General features: G+C 42.3%; 1 long non-coding RNA gene across 1 annotated transcript in view; it reads left to right on the top strand.

Moving 5' to 3' along the window:
• The window catches only part of LOC115206292 (uncharacterized), a 38,262-nt gene that overhangs the window by 3,440 nt on the left and 16,764 nt on the right, over nt 1-18,058 (top strand). The gene's annotated exons all lie outside the window — the stretch shown is intronic.

Raw genomic sequence — 18,058 nt, 5'->3', positions numbered from 1 at the left:
TTGCCCCTTCCTCCACCATGGCTGTGTCTCTCAGTCCTTTAGAAAAACAAAAAAACAAAAATATAGGTCTTGGACAATGCAGCCTAAAGATATTTGCCCCACAGTAGAGTAAATTCTACAGGAAATTTGTGCAGTTAGTGTATGACATCAGCCATTCATGAAGTAAACAGGTCTCACCCAACTGATACACTATGACATGGGGTGTACTACATAGTGTGAAAGAAATGTTGGTTACATACCTGTACTCCAGTCTAAATGTCCGGATGACACAGGCGACAGTAAAACGGCTCAAGTTGGGCTGCACTCTCTGTCCAGCCTCTCGCATTGTCAGCCCATTAATGATGACATGATCAACTAAGGTTGCTCTGATTTCATTTGAAAGTTGTTGTCTTCTTTGGCCATGAACTCCTCTACCAGCTCTACCCCTACCTCTCACTCTTCCTCCCCCTCTCATTCTCACCCTCCCTCTTCCTCTCTCTGCAACGGCTTCCATTGTTGTAAAACAAAAGGTGCTCACCTGTGGTCTTTTCATAGTGCTTACTTCCTGACTGAAGTGGTAACAATTAACCATTGAGGTGTTTGGCCAGGTGGCACATGTATTGGCCAATTAGCTCATGTAGTGTCATTTTGAATGGCAGTGTTTTGAAATGGCAAACATGTGACTTTATGTCAGATTGTTGTGTCTTATGCAGAGAACCGTGTGCAGTGCATTTAAAAAGTGCCATTTTGAATTGCAAAATGTGTGTAAAGCAGAAAATGTGTTTAGACTTTTGGAGACTTGAGAAGAGGTTTTGCTCTCTGTGTGTCAGTTTAAATAATTGTGCTGTGCATGTCATTTTAGTGTGTTAGCAATTGGAAAAAACTGTAACGGGCTCTGGCTGTAGAGGCCTCCTCCATCAGTCAATCCCCAGGCCTGTGTGTGTTGTGTCCTCCTGGCCCTAAGACCTCAGGATTACACCATCCCATCCAGAGCCAATTATGGGCTTTGCTTTCCTCCTCCTGCCTGCTGCTCCACCTGGCTCTCCTACACACACCAACACCTCTCAATGTGTGCTCTTCCACAGAGTGTGTGTGCTCTTCCGCGGCGTGTGTGTGCTCTTCCGCGGCGTGTGTGCTTTTCCGCGGAGTGTGTGTGTGCTCTTCCGCGGAGTGTGTGTGCCCACTTCCGCGGAGTGTGTGTGCCCACTTCCGCGGAGTGTGTGTGCCCACTTCCGCGGAGTGTGTGTGCCCACTTCCGCGGAGTGTGTGTGCCCACTTCCGCGGAGTGTGTGTGTGCCCACTTCCGCGGAGTGTGTGTGCCCACTACAGATCATGCTAGAGGCCACACCAGTGTCATGACGTTGGCCTGTGGGTAAGGTTTATGACCCCCCATAAATACCTTTCTCTCTGACCCTACTGAAGGATTTGAATAGCCTGTGTTAAATATAGAGAGTCTGGGAACATCAAACAAATGGGGAAAGGAACCATATTTTGGTAATAAAACCAGTTGGAAATATGCTTTGGAACGTAATGAGTATGGATGTCAGTTCGGTTGTCATCTGAGACATTATGACTGATGACAGGACGACATAAACTGTACCTGGGAAAGTATCCACCCTCTAGTTATCAGAGTCACATGGAATTGTTATGCAATTGAAATGTTTGATATTGAAATTGTTTGTTAGGAGATTAAATGTAATTTTAGCTTCCAAATGAGAGATTTGGGTTTTCATTAGGAAAGTGCCCTGCTTGATCAGTGGCCCACCCCTGTGAAGAGGAGGGGTTATAAACGATGAAACACATCCTTCCCCCCTCTCCACTATATAAGCCTTTGACGAAAAGATAACCACGTTGTTCCAGTACGGGAGGTCTGCAGCCTCTACGTTAGAAGGACACACATGTCAAGGACAGAACTAAGCCAACCTCAGCGTGAGCTATGGTATGAACTTTGAGCTTATTCACTACAGAAGTGATACTTCCTAGCCGTTGAGTTAGCAGCGGCCGCTGTAGACGTGGGCTAGGAAAGGACGGATGACGGATCCAGTCTAACAGACGGACGAAGATACCACCACGCATCCAATTTACCACCAGAGACATTCTTAAGAGTTTACAGGAAGATCTGTTGGCCAACCCGGCCAGCATCTACGACCAATCTACCGAAGCGCAGCTCAGAGTAAATATTTATTGCATTTTCCTTTTCCAAATGGGCGGTAATTTAGAATGCATAAGATAATGTATTTACGATAGCATAGCTGCTGTTTCTCTGTTCCTAAATCTTCCCGCTTTTTCATTCAAGCCCAACCCCCTTTCCTTTGTGTAACCAGCCATGATACAGGTTCCGTCCACCAGGACGTTTTCTGTATGACATCATTTGTATTCTGTGTATATGTAATTCTGTGTGATTAGTTTAGGTATTTAGTAAAATGATTAAACCCAATTTTGTATTGCTGATTCAACTTGTTAGCCAGGGTTCGTGAAGATAGCCAAGAATTTACAACTTTCATTATGAGACTGAAAATAAGATAAGGATTAATATTGACTGCTATCGATGTAAAATATTACTAAGTATTTTAAGAGTTTAATCGGAAGATAACGGCTCTATAAACGTTCTTCCATGGTGCCCCGACTTTCTAGTTAATTACATTTACATGATTAGCTTAATCAGGTAATATTAATTACAGAGAAATCATTTTATAAGTTAGCATGTCATATCACTTAATCCGGCATAGCCAAAGACACGACACCAGGTAGGATTGGATATTAGCAGAGAGTTGTCTATGTTGTTACCCCACACACTATGTTAAAGGCCTAGTGCAGTCAAAAAATATATTTTTTTTATGAGGTTGGAATAATACTGTGAAATTGTGAAAATAATAATAATGCCATTTTAGTATAGGAGCTGTCTGAAAAGACTGCCTGAAATCTCAGCCTGTTTTGGTGGGATGGAGTTTTGGCATGCCTGATGACATCACCTGGCAATACATTTGTTAATATACCAATAAGAAAGAGTTCCAAACCTCTCTGCCAATAACAGCTAGTTTTCAGTGTTCACCTCCCCACTCAGACCACTCCCAGACAGTCCTAGCAACATTATTGCTTGAGAAATTGCTCTGTTTATTTCTGACCATTTTAATTGAAAACAATCACAGTAAGATACTTATTTGTTACCCAGAAATAATGTATTATTGAGATGAAAATGACTGCATTGGACCTTTAAGAATACCCTGTGTTCCCCACTCCATGTTATGTGGACTGTCTCCTGTCTACCCCCCAACATCCTAATACCCTGGCTAGGGACGGTGTCTCCTGTCTACCCCCAACGTCCTAATAACCTGGCTAGGGGCGGTGTCTCCTGTATACCCCAAACATCCTAATACCCTGGCTAAGGGAGGTGTCTCCTGTCTACCCCCCAACATCCTAATACCCTGGCTAGGGATGGTGTCTCCTGTCTACCCCCCAACATCCTAATACAAATTCTAGGGGCTGTCTCTCCTGTCTACCCCCAACATCCTAATACCCTGGCTAGGGACGGTGTCTCCTGTCTACCCCCCAACATCCTAATACCCTGGCTAGGGGCGGTGTCTCCTGTCTACCCCCCAACATCCTAATACCCTGGCTAGGGACGGTGTCTCCTGTCTACCCCCCAACATCCTAATACCCAGGCTAGGGGCGGTGTCTCCTGTCTACCCCCCAACATCTAATACCCTGGCTAGGGGCGGTGTCTCCTGTCTACCCGCCAAGTCCTAATACAAATTCTAGGGGCTGTGTCTCCTAATCATATAATATTACATTTCTTCACATTTTCAAACAGTCCATTTATATTTTCCAACAGGGTTTGTTTTCTCGCCTGAGTAGCCTCGTTTAACTGCCAAAAATAAAATTAAATCATCTAGTGTTCAGCGAAAGAAAAACATAATGTAAAATGCAGGTAGCCCACTCAAATAATTAACATCCAATCACATTAACTGTTACTTTCTCTCGGGAAACCGCCACACTTGCGCAGAAATTTAGAAATGAAACATGACAATTTGAAAAATAAGCCACGGGAGTTTTTTGAGTGAGAATAAAGATGACTTTCCAGTAGTAAGTCATGTATACAAGGAACAGATACTATTAATAAGAAGGGGCTAGAAGCGTCGTATATGGTGAGCTACCGAGTGGCTAGGACAGGCAAGCCCCAAACTATTGTAGAGGACTTAATTCTTTCTGCTGCTGCGGATATGGCTGGGACAATGCTTGGGGAAAAGGCCAAAAAAACGATACAGACAATGACTTCATCAAACAACACTGTTTCACAACGCATCAGTGACATTGCAGGAGATGCTTTGAAACAATTACTGCTTCGCATACAAGCCAGTGAATTATATGCGTTACAGCTGGATGAGTCAAAAAACATGGCGGGCCTGGCACAGCTCCTGTTATATGTCCATTACGTTTATGGGGGGTCAATTAAGGAAGACATCCTCATCTGCAAACCACTGGAAACCAGGACAACATGAGAGGATATTTTTTAAGTACTGGACAGCTTTGTGACATCAAATGGACTTTGGTAGTTAAGATGTGTTGGTATCTGTACTGATGGCGCAAAAGCCATGACAGGGAGACATAGTGGAGTGGTAACGCGCATGCAAGCATTTTCTCCCGACGCCGCTTGGGTACACTGCAGCATCCACCGAGAGGCTCTTACTGCCAAGGGAATGCCTGACAGCTTGAAATACATTTTGGACACCACAGTGAAAATTGTTAACTTTGTTAAAGCAAGGCCCCTGAACTCTCGTATTTTCTGCATTATGCAATGATATGGGCAGCGACCATGTAACGCTTTTACAACATACAGAAGTGCGCTGGTTAGCTACACCTATGTAAGAGTGGATTCTCAGCCCTCACTAGCATGAAAACTAAATACAGGCACAGACTGTGTGGAAAAATATTTAAGACTGACTCTCTCCAATACAACCCAACATTGCATAGTTACAGTTGAAGTTGGAAGTTTACATACACTTAAGTTGGAGTGATTAAAACTCATTTTTCAACCACTCCACAAATTTCTTGTTTGTCACGGCTTTCTGACGGATCGGACCAAAACGCAGCATGTTCGTAGTTCCACATCTTTTTATTAATCGTGAAACTAAATGCATATACACCAACCACTTTAAACAACAAAACAACAAAGCCGTAACGCAGAGCAGGCAAACACTACTCACAAATTAACAACCCACACATGGAAAACAGGCTACCTAAGTATGGCTTCCAATCAGAGACAACGATTGACAGCTGCCTCTGATTGGAAACCACACCTGGCCAACGCATTAAAAAAAAAAGCAAAACATAGAAATCTAGAAACCCCACAATGAAACAGAAACCCAAAAACACACCCAAAACACCCCGCTGGAGGCTCCGGACTGGGGAGCGTTGCTGGAGGCTCTGTACGTGGAGCAGGAACAGGACACTCCGGACTGGGCATGCGCACTGGAGGTCTGATGCGTAGAACTGGCCTAGGTGGCGCCAGACTGGTAGCACGCACCTCAGGGCGAGTGCGGGAAGGAGGCACAGGACGTACCGGATGATGGAGGCGAACTGGAGACCGGGCATGCTGAGCAGGCCTACTCCTTCCTGGCTCAATGATCATCTTCGTTCTACACCGGTGAGGAGCTTGCACCGACCGCACCGGGCTGTGAGTGCGTATTTACAGACAGATTATTTCACTTATAATTCCCTGTATCACAATTCTAGTGGGTCAGAAGTTTACATACACTAAGTTGACTGTGCCTTTAAACAGCTTGGAAAATTCCAGAAAATGATGTCATGGCTTTAGAATATTCTGACAGGTTAATTGACATCATTTGAGTCAGTTGGATGTGTACCTGTGGATGTATTTCAAGGCCTACCTTCAAACTCACTGCCTCTTTGCTTGACATCATGGGAAAAATCAAAAAAAATCAGCCAAGACCTCAGAAAATAAATTACAGACCTCCACAAGTCTGGTTCATCCTTGGAAGTAATTTCCAAACGCCTGAAGTTACCACGTTCATCTGTACACAAGTATAAACACCATGGGACAACACAGCCATCATACTGCTCAGGAAAGACACGCGTTCTGTCTCCTAGAGATGAAAAGTGTGAAAAGTGCAAATCAATCCCAGAATAACAGCAAAGGACCTTGTGAAGATGCTGGAGGAAACGGGTACAAAAGTATATATATATCCACAGTAAAACGAGTCATATATCGACATAACCTGAAAGGCCGCTCAGCAAGGAAGAAGCCACTGCTCCAAAACCGCCATAAAAAGGCCAGACAACGGTTTGCAACTGCAAATGGGGACAAAGATCGTACTTTTTGGAGAAATGTCCTCTGGTCTAATGAAACAAAATAGAAATGTTTGGCCATAATGACCATCGTTATGTTTGGAGGAAAAAGGGGGAGGTTTGCAAGCCGAAGAACACCATCCCAACTGTGAAGCACTGGCAGCATCGTTGTGGGGGTGCTTTGCTGCAGGAGGGACAAAATAAATGTCATCATGAGGATGGAAAATTATGTGGATATATTGAAGCAACATCTCAAGACATCAGTCAGGAAGTTAAAGCTTGGTCGCAAATGGGTCTTCCAAATGGACAATGACCCCAAGCATACTTCCAAAGTTGTGGCAAAATGGCTTAAAGACAACAAAGTCAAGGTATTGGAGTGGCCATCACAAAGCCCTGACCTCAATCCTATAGAAAACTTGTGGGCAGAACTGAAAAAAGCGTGTGCGAGCAAGGAGGCCTACAAACCTGACTCAGTTACACCAGCTCTGTCAGGAGGAAAGGGCCAAAATTCACCCAACTTATTGTGGGAAGCTTGTGGAAGGCTACCCGAAATGTTTGACCCAAGTTAAACAATTTGAAGGCAATGCTACCAAATACTAATTGAGTGTATGTAAACTTCTGACCCACTGGAAATGTGATGAAAGAAATAAAAGCTGAAAGAAATAATTCTCTCTAATATTATTCTGACATTTCACATTCTTAAAATAAAGTGGTGATCCTAACTGACCTAAAACAGGGAATTTTTACTTGGATTAAATGTCAGGAATTGTGAAAAACTGAGTTTAAATGTATTTGGCTAAGGTGTATGTAAACTTCTGACTTCAACTGTATGTGCATCTTTTCAAGCACACCCTTCTCATTAACCTGTGGTGAGTTATTCACCATCTTTGAAGAACAAATAAGGTTTTAGATGTAAGATAGCTACATAAAGAGCAAAATTATTGATTATTATTACTTGTGTCCTGGTCCTAGAAGAGCTCTTTGTCAATTCCCACGAGCCAGGTTGTGAGAAACTCACACTCATTCTTATGTTTAATAAATTGTATTTGTATAGTGTGTAGAGGGCTTACAATGATGTCAAAAAACAACATTTGAGAGTGTGCTGACCCTGGTACTAGAGGGGGTAAAAAAAGTTTGGGAACCACTGATTTAAACAAACTCGAGCGAAATAAGAAAATTGCATAATGTAATTTTCTGATTATGTCTACATGTGACCTTTGGAGTGAAATGTGAAACTACTCTGAAGCATTGAGAAAACATTGTGTCGGGAGCACTACAGGTATCCAAAAAATGTCACATTTACGTGTTTCTGCATAAAGCCTTCATCAGGGTTTAAGTCTGCGAATAGACAAATATTTAAACAGAAACATTTGCTTAGTCTCAGAATGAGGAGTTTTAGAATGAAGAGGTTATTCCAGGTCGATTCATTGTCTATCCACCATGACTTTCTGTAACGGGCGTCGTAAGGAGTGGACCAAAATGCAGCGGGTATATTGATCATCTTCTTAAATTTATTAAAGAAAACCACTTAAACAAAACAAACGACGAAAACAGTCCAGTAAGGTGCACAGACTATACCGGAAACAACCACCCACAAAACACAAGTGAAACAAACCCCAACTAAATATGGCCTCCAATTAGAGGCAACGACAACCAGCTGTCTCTAATTGGAGGTCCTACCAAAACCAACATAGAAATAGAAAAACTAGATAAACACAGAAATAGATAACATAGAACAAAAACCCCGAAACACACAAAACAAACACCCCCTGCCATGCCCTGACCAAACTACAATAACAAATAACCCCTTATACTGGTCAGGACGTGACACTTGCACTCTGAAGAAACACGTACATGTTTTTTATATGCTCTACGCCCAGTTAATAACAGCTTTTAATATTAAAACCTACCTGAGTGCCTGGACCTTAGATTCTTTAGACCCTTTCACACTTTTTATGAACAAATAAACCCAACAAAATAATGTTGAATTCAGTTGTGACAGAGAACTAGCCTAAACTGGTGCTCCACACACAGTAGGTGCTCCATTATTCCAACATGATTGTAAAAACAGTGTTTTGGCCTACTGTATTTTGCTTTGACACAGTTTAAAGGTGAGGTGTGATTGATTAGTACATACATTAGGAGTGACTCTTTACTTGCACCCTTCACCATGTTTCTTTGTAAGTATAGTTCTTACAGTAGGTACTGTATGTTTGCAACTGTTGTTAAGGGAAATGTTGTCCATGCTCAACATTTCACAAGACTGGAAATAAACACTGTATTAAAAATGTTGATCCCAAAGGTTCTCTTCTTCTTGTTAAGTTATGAAAGTGTGTTATTACATAGTTTTTACAAACACAATGTTCACTTCTACATCCTCATAACTTCATGTCCAGCTTCTTGTTTATCTTCTCCTGTATTTCAACATTTGTCTGTGGACTTGATCCCTCTGAATGTTAATACACAACTACAGACTTCATTTTGAGAAAGTGGCCTCAAGTTTCTGCACTAATTTCCACATCTGCACGTCAGCACTTCTTATTAACCGTGCATTTAGAATAGATACACTAACTACAGATACATTATGATAATAATAATTTCATAAAAAATAAAATTTCGAATGGTGCCAGGGGAGTATAATTGTTTTGTATCATGTCATTTTTTCCCTACCGAAGTTGAAACCTGCAAGATAACTTGCAGTTTTGGCAACACTTATTATTATTATTATTATTATTAGGTTAAAAACACTCAATAAAAGATGCAAGAAAGCTATTTTCTTAAATGATAAGAAATATAATTTTGCCGCTAAAACCATTAGCTTGAAACATGACATTTTTTTTACATGAACATGTTACAGCCAATAAATTATGTAGTTGAATAAAGCCAAAGTTACTGTATGACAGGATTTTTTTATTAGTTTAAATTAGTTTAAGCACTATTTCTCAATCACAGTAATATACTGAGCAAGGTCATTCTATTTTATGGAGGGGAAATTAGGGGTTAAGAATGGCTACCACACTGAGGTGTTTTTTGCAGCTTGAATATGAAAACCAGTCAGACCAAATTTGCAGAATATTGCCTTTACGTGGTAAGTATCAGCATATTTTTGTTTAAACTTTCCAAACATTTCACGGTAAACTCTTTTTTGATCAATGTGGGCTCATTTGCAGGAAAGATAATTAATAGGTAATTTCAATTTCCTCATGAAATAGGTAATTTCAATTTCCTCATGAAATAGGTTTCTGAAACCGCTTAGAAATGCCTGAAATGGCGTTAAATAAGTAGAAGCATTATAATAAATGATATTAAATGAGGGTTTACCAAGGGTTTTGATTCAAATCTTATAAGGTGATAATTTAATGCTAAAATTACTGCAAATGAGATAAGGAAAAGTAATGTAAGAGATTTGCAACTTCTTTCAAATAAGTGGCAGCATGTTCTACAATAGAAAAACTTTTTTAAATGGCCAAATCACCTTTAAGTAAGGTCAAACCGAATATTGAATTGATTTCAGTGTATTTTAGTTGATTTGGCCATGAAGTATTTAAATAGAATGGTTTCGCCTATCACTACCAATGATTGTTAGCTAAATGACCAGTTTTCCAGTCCCATCGACTGTTTTCACAGTGAGGAATATACTAAATCAAATCAAATCTTATTTGTCACATGCGCCGAATAAGACAGGTACTTTTCAACTTACAGTGAAAAGTTGTATTTATTTATTTTATTAACACAGCATGGTAGCAACACAACATGACAACCACATGGTAGCAACACAACATATGCTTACTTACAAGCCTTTACCAACAATGCAGTTTTAAGAAAAATAAGTGTTAAGGAAAAAAAATAGGTCAAAAACACAAGAACAAAAGTAACAAGTAATTAAAGAGCAGCAGTTAAATAACAATAGCGAGGCTATATACCACTTAATCGAGGTAATTGAGGTAATATGTACATGTAGATAGAGTTAAAGTGACTATGCATAGATAATAAACAGAGAGTAGCAGCAGTGTAAAATGGGGGGGGGGCAATGCAAATAATCTGGGTAGCCATTTGATTAGCTGTTCAGGAGTCTTATGGCTTGAGGGTAGAAGCTATTAAGAAGTCTTTTGGACCTAGACTTGGCGCTCCGGTACCGCTTGCTGTGCGGTAACGGAGAGAACAGTCTATGACTAGGGTGGCTGGGGTCTTTGACAATTTTAGGGCCGTCCTCTGATACCACCTGGTATAGAGGTCCTGGATGGCAGGAAGCTTGGCCCCAGTGATGTACTGGGCTGGACGCACTACCCTCTGTAGTGCCTTGCGGTCGGAGGCAGAGCAGTTGCCATACCAGGCAGTGATACAACCAGTCAGGATGCCTCGATGGTGAAGCTGTAGAACTTTTTGAGGATCTGAGGACCCATGCCAAATCTTTTCAGTCTCCTGACGGGGAATAGGCTTTGTCGTGCCCTCTTCACGACTGTCTTGGTGTGTTTGGACCATGATAGTTTGTTGGTGATGTGGACACCAAGGGACTTGAAGTTCTCAACCTGCTCCACTACAGCCCCGTTGATGAGAATGGGGGTGTGCTCGGTCCTCCTTTTCCTGTAGTCCACAATCATCTCCTTTGTCTTGATCATGTTGAGGGAGAGGTTGTTGCCCTGGCACCACACGGCCAGGTCTCTGACTTCCTCCCTATAGGCTGTCTCATCTTTGTAGGTGATCAGGCCTACTACTGTTGTGTCATCAGCAAACTTAATGATGGTGTTGGAGTTGTGCCTGGCCATGCAGTCATGAGTGAACAGGGAGTACAAGAGGGGACTGAGAAAGCACTCCTAAGGGGCCCTAGTGTTGAGGATCAGCGTGGCGGATGTGTTGTTACCTACCCTTACCACCTGGGGTTGGCCCGTCAGGAATTTCAGGATCCAGTTGCAGAGGGAGGTGTTTAGTCCCAGGGTCTATAGCTTAGTCCCGTGTGGCTCAGTTGGTAGAGCATGGTGTTTGCAACGCCAGGGTTGTGGGTTCAATTCCCACGGGGGACCAGTACAAAAAAAATAAAAAATGTATGCATTCACTACTGTAAGTTGCTCTGGATAAGAGTGTCTGCTAAATGACTGTAATGTAAAATGTTAGTGATGAGCTTTGAGGGCATGATGGTGTTGAATGCTGAGCTGTAGTCAATTAATAGCATTCTCACATAGGTGTTCCTATGTGTCCAGGTGGGAAAGGACTGTGTGGATTGCAATAGAGATTGCATCATCTGTGGATCTGTTGGGGCTGTATGCAAATTGGAGTGGGTCTTGGGTTTCTGGGATAATGGTGTTGATGTGAGCCATGGCCAGCCTTTCAAAGCACTTCATGGCTACAGATGTGAGTGCTACGGGTCAGTAGTCATTTAGGCAGAGAATTGTAAGGGAATTCTTCCCTAAGTGACCACAGGAAACTTCTTTGATCAGAGGTTAATTTGTTTATTAAGGATTGCAACCCAGAGTATACACGTACAGTAATTTGCAAGCTAGACACTCAGCACAAAATATGGTGTTTTCCCTTTTTATCCCCTACTGAGGATCACCCCGCCCAGGGTGATGTCCCTTAACTTCAATATAAGCTCATAATTAAAAGTTGCTAATACAAAGATGTCTCTGCTAGGCGGAGTTCATTTTTTTGTTATTTGCAGTTAGTTTCCCAATCCTTCTTTCTTCTATATCTACCATGTGCTAGCAGAAGTACGACTGGAACATAGTATCAACAGGAACTGAAAGTATAGTTTCAACACACAAACACAGACATCTGACTTTTGTACAGTTGATCACTTCATGCACTTACAAAGTCTCTACCACTGATTCTTAATCTCAAGCAAAACATGAATCATTGTACTTTTGTAATTACAGGTGTTCCTATAATGTACAGATATTATACAATTATTTTCAGTTACCTTAGTGTTCTTGGGCACAGGGACTTTGTTGGTCTGCTTGAAACATGTTGGTATTACAGACTCAGTCAGGAACAGGTTGGAAATGTCAGTGAAGACACTTGGCAGTTGGTCAGTGCATGTTCGGAGTACACGTCCTGGTAATCCATCTGGCCCTGCGGCCTTGTGAATGTCGACCTGTTTAAAGGTCTTACTCTCATCGGCTGTGGAGAGTGTGATCACACAGCCGATGCTCTGATGCATGTTTAATTGTTACTTGCCTCGAAGCGAGCATAGAAGTAATTTAGCTCGTCTGGTAGGCTTGTGTCACTGGACAGCTTACGACTGTGCTTCCCTTTGTGGTCTAACAGTTTGCAAGCCCTACCACATCCGACTGTCACGGTTGTCGTAGGAAGAAGCGGACCAAAGTGCAGCGTGTGTCGTTCCACATTTTATTTTCACTGTGAAACTATGCAATACATACACATAAACTAAAGAACAAAAAACAACAAACCGAGATGCAGAGGTGAAACATACACTATCTCAAAAACAATCTCCCACAAACCCAGGTGGGAAAAACACCTACTTAAGTATGATCTCCAATTAGAGACAACGATGACCAGCTGCCTCTAATTGGAGATCATCCCATACAAAGCCCAACATAGAAATACAAAACTAGAACATCACACAACATTGAAAAACTAAACTAGAAAAACCCCCCTGTCACACTCTGACCTACTCTACCATAGAAAATAACAGCTTTCTATGGTCAGGACGTGACACCGACGAGCGTCGGAGCCGGTGTAGTACGATTAGATCTTAGTCCTGTATTGACGCCTTGCCTGTTTGATAGTTTGTTGGAGAGCATAGCGGGATTTCTTATAAGCTTCCGGGTTAGAGTTCCGCTCCTTGATAGCGGCAGCTCTACCCTTTAGCTCAGTATGGATGTTGCCCGTAATCCATGGCTTTTTGTTGAGGTATGTACATACGTGCAGTCACTGTGGGGACGACGTCATCGATGCACTTTTTGATGAAGCCAGTGACTGATATGGTGTACTCCTCAATGCCATTTGAAAAATCCTGGAACATATTCCAGCCTGTGTTAGCAAAACAGTCCTGTAGCTTAGCATCTGCTTCATCTGACCACTTTTATTGACAAGTCACTGATTCTTCCTACTTTAGTTTTTGCTTGTAAGCAGGAATCAGGAGGATAGAATTATGGTCAGATTTGCCAAATGGAGGGCGAGGGAGAGCTTTGTACGTGTCTCTGTGTGTGGACTAAAGGTGGTCTAGAGTTTTTTTTTTTATCCCTTTGGTTGCACATTTAACATGCTGGTAGAAATATAGGGAGCCAGCCAGCTAACGTTAGCTAGCTAACAGTACACTTTAGCTTGAAATTAAACCACTTTCTGTCAAAATTAGAAAATGTGTATCTTAAAATGTATCTTAAAATGTAGCTAGCTATCTTACCTGTATACATCATCGTGCATGGACACGTCTCCCTGTCAGGAATGCCATGACACGGTTGCCCTTAGTTTGAAGATGTAATGCGGAGACAGGTGTTTCCTCCTGTCCTCAATTTCCTCCTGAAATTGAAAGTCTCTTCTCCCTTACTTGATTAGAATTTCTACGACACTAGCTAGTAGCTAAAACAGCCAGTTCAGCTCTAGCCTCTAGCCATCTTTCAGATACCGATATGAGGTGGCTATTATTATAGCACTATCTAACAGCTGTTGTGTGTATGGAAATGTTGTTTTGTAGCCTTTGTTTTGTCCCGTTTCAACAGAAGTAAATCTTGGATAGCTTTCACCAGTTGATGTACCATTCGAGAGATCTAGCCAAAAGCTGGCTAACGTTAGCTATCTAGCTCACTAACGTTAACTATTCTTTTCACCTCAATCCCACTAGACCTGAATCAAACAAGATGTAACCAGCGGCTAAACAATTGAAGACTGATATGTGAGTTTTTATTAGAGTCAATATATAGTAATGTAACGATATTGATCTGTCAGTTTCCCCAGCTAATCCCCTACTTTTCACACTGACCACAATAAACAGCACGACAGGCTTCACTATCATTGTGCACAGTACACAAAACTATGCTCATCTTGTCTTAGCAGGATCAGATGGTGACCAGTGGTGGGAAAAAGTACCCAACTGTCATACTTGAGTAAAAGTAAAGATACCTTAATAGAAAATGACTCATGTAACAGTAACATTCTACTTAAGTAAAAGTCTAAAAGTATTTGGTTTAAAATATACTTAAGTATCAATGGTAAAAGTATAAATAATTTCAAATTCCTTATTAAGCAAACCAGATGGCACCATTTTCTTGTTTTTTTAATTTATGGAAAGCCAGGGGCACACTCCAACACTGAGACATAATTTACAAACAAAGCATTTGTGTTTAGTGAGTCCGCCAGATCAGAGGCAGTAGGGATGACAAGGGATGTTCGGTTGATAAGTGTATGAATTTGGATTATTTTCCAGTCCTGCTAAGCATACAAAATGTAACAATTACTTTTGGGTATCAAGGAAAATATATGGAGTAAAAAGTACTATATTTTCTTAAGGAATGTAGTGAAGTAAAAGTAAAAGTAGTCAAAAATATAAATAGTAAAGTACAGATAACTAAAAAAATGACTTAAGTAGTACTTTAAAGTATTTTTACTTAAGTACTTTACACCACTGATGGTGGCAGGTGTCCCAGCAGGGTCAGACAGCCAGGGAAGACCAGTCTACAGAGCTCAGGTGAATTTATCACTTGTCACAATATATGGATATAAAGTTTCTTCTTGATGATGTTTCGTATGGTTACATAAGACAAAAGGTTATGTAACCATGGTTGGTCGGATGGATGGGTTGACGTATAATGCAAACATCTAGTTACTTAGCATTTTAGCTAATTAGCAACTTTGCAACTACTTATTATTTTTATCAACTTTGCAATTACTTAGCATGTTAGCTAACTTTTCCCCTAACCTTAAATACACTATAAGATGTTCTAGCATGAGAGCTACTTTCAAACAATGAAATATGTCTCGAGCAACAGATTTTTTTTCTAGCTTTCAAATAGGATTTTTTTTTCTTATGCTCTCCCTTGGGTCCTTAGTGCACAACTTTCTCTTGTACACTATGTTTTCTGTCAAATAATGGTTATTTGACAACCCTCTCCGAGTTGGGCATCTCCGGCGCGGCTCACTCTTGGATTGCGTCCTACCTGACAGGTCGCTCCTACCAGGTGGCGTGGCGAGAATCCGTCTCCGTGCTCTCACCACTGGTGTCCCCCAGGGCTCAGTTCTAGGCCCTCTCCTATTCTCGCTATACACCAAGTCACTTGGCTCTGTCATATCCTCACATGGTCTCTCCTATCATTGCTACGCAGACGACACACAATTAATCTTCTCCTTTCCCCCTTCTGATAACCAGGTGGTGAATCGCATCTCTGCATGTCTGGCAGACATATCAGTGTGGATGACTGATCACCACCTCAAGCTGAACCTCGGCAAGACGGCGCTGCTCTTCCTCCCGGGGAAGGACTGCCCGTTCCATGATCTCGCCATCACGGTTGACAACTCCATTGTGTCCTCCTCCCAGAGTGCTAAGAGCCTTGGCGTGACCCTGGACAACACCCTGTCGTTCTCCGCCAACATCAAGGCGGTGACCCGATCCTGTAGGTTCATGCTCTACAACATTCGCAGAGTACGACCCTGCCTCACACAGGAAGCGGCGCAGGTCCTAATCCAGGCACTTGTCATCTCCCGTCTGGATTACTGCAACTCGCTGTTGGCGGGGCTCCCTGCCTGTGCCATTAAACCCTTACAACTCATCCAGAACGCCACAGCCCGTCTGGTTTTCAACCTTCCCAAGTTCTCTCACGTCACCCCGCTCCTCTGCACACTCCACTGGCTTCCAGTTGAAGCTCGCATCTGTTACAAGACCATGGTGCTTGCCTACAGAGCTGTGAGGGGAGCGGCACCTCTGTACCTTCAGTCCCTTCAGTCCCTGATCAGTCCCTACACCCAAAGAAGGGCACTGTGTTCATCCACCTCTGGCCTGCTCGCCTCCCTACCTCTGCGGAAGCACAGTTCCCGCTCAGCCCAGTCAAAACTGTTCGCTGCTCTGGCACCCCAATGGTGGAACAAGCTCCCTCACGACACCAGGACAGCGGAGTCAATCACCACCTTCCGGAGACACCTGAAACCCCACCTCTTTAAGGAATACCTGGGATAGGATTATGTAATCCTTCTAACCCCCCCCCCCAAAATATATATATATATATATATATAGATGTACTATTGTAAAGTGGTTGTTCCACTGGATATCATAAGGTGAATGCACCAATGTGTAAGTCGCTCTGGATAAGAGCGTCTGCTAAATGACGTAAATGTAAATGGTTAATAAACAACTCTAGGGGGGCCCTATAAAATCACTGATTGTCCCCCCCAAAATTCTGTTTTATTTTTCCACCCAGGTGTATTTTTCCTGGTTTTAGATTACAATTGTTCATAGAGAAACTATAAAATTGGATGTCACGTTTTGAGTCCATGTCAACGCTTAAATCATATTGCACATCTGGCCCTTTAATTGCACATCTAGCAAGTGAGAAATGTGCAGTCTAATGTGCCACGCTAGGTTCTGTTCTGCTGCTCCTGCTGCTAATTTCATGGCAACGTTTGCAAATAGCAAATAATCGATACAAATGATATACTTCCTCATTATATAATTCTGCCAGGTAAGCCTACTTTGCAATTAACATTTAACTGAGAAGGTTTTGGGGAAAGTATTTCTGTCAACACACATGATCGTTATTGTTATGGGTGTAAGATGGCACAGTGATGCCATCTGTTGGTAAATGTTAATTACTGCAACTCCAGTGTTTTTACTGGTGTGCTTGAAATACCCGGATGTATTGCAATATACTGAACAAGACTGGTTACTTGCATCAATGCCTCTGTCTCGTCATTTAACATTCAAACATGGTGTCAGAGTCGGATAACTAACCATGCTTTCCGCAAATTAGAGTCACCTGTTCTAGTTTACCCCCAAAAAATGCTTATTTGAGTAAAACTTCGCCGGACGCCGGAATTGTCCTTAGCTAGAGTGAGTTTGCTAGTTAGCTTCAGTGTTGTTAGCACCGGTTAGACATGGCAGTGAACATTCCCCCTCCCGCCAGAGTAGTGATGCTGGAAGGGCGGGCAGATGCGGGCAGTGATTGATTGAATAGCATGCATTTAGTTTTACTTGCATTTAAGAGCAGTTGGAGGCCACGGAAGGAGAGTTGTATGGCATTGAAGCTCGTCTGGAGGTTAGTTAACACAGTGTCCAAAGAGGGGCCAGAAGTATACAGAATGGTGTCGTCTGCGTAGAGGTGGATCAGAGAATCACCAGCAGCAAGAGCGACATCATTGATGTATACAGAGAAGAGAGTCGGCCCGAGAACTGAACCCTGTGGCACCCCCATAGAGACTGCCAGAGGTCCGGACAATAAGCCCTCCGGTTTTACACACTGTACTCTATCAGAGAAGTAGTTGGTAAACCAGGCGAGGCAATCATTTGAGAAACCAAGGCTGTCGAGTCTGCCAATAAGAATGTGGTGATTGACAGGGTCGAAAGCCTTGGCCAGGTCGATGAATACGGCTGCACAGTAATGTCTCTTATCGATGGCGGTTGTGATATCGTTTAGGACCTTGAGCATGGCTGAGGTGCACCCTTGACCAGCTCTGAAACCCGATTGCATAGCGGAGAAGGTACGGTGGGATTCGAAATGGTCGGTAATCTGTTTGTTAACTTGGCTTTCGAAGACCTTAGAAAGACAAGGTAGGATAGATATAGGTCTGTAGCAGTTTGGGTCTAGAAGTGTCACCCCCTTTGAAGAGGGGG

Source organism: Salmo trutta, chromosome 1, assembly GCF_901001165.1.
Source record: "Salmo trutta chromosome 1, fSalTru1.1, whole genome shotgun sequence".
Taxonomy (NCBI): Eukaryota; Metazoa; Chordata; class Actinopteri; order Salmoniformes; family Salmonidae; genus Salmo; species Salmo trutta.
This window is presented reverse-complemented; position numbering and strand designations above follow the sequence as displayed.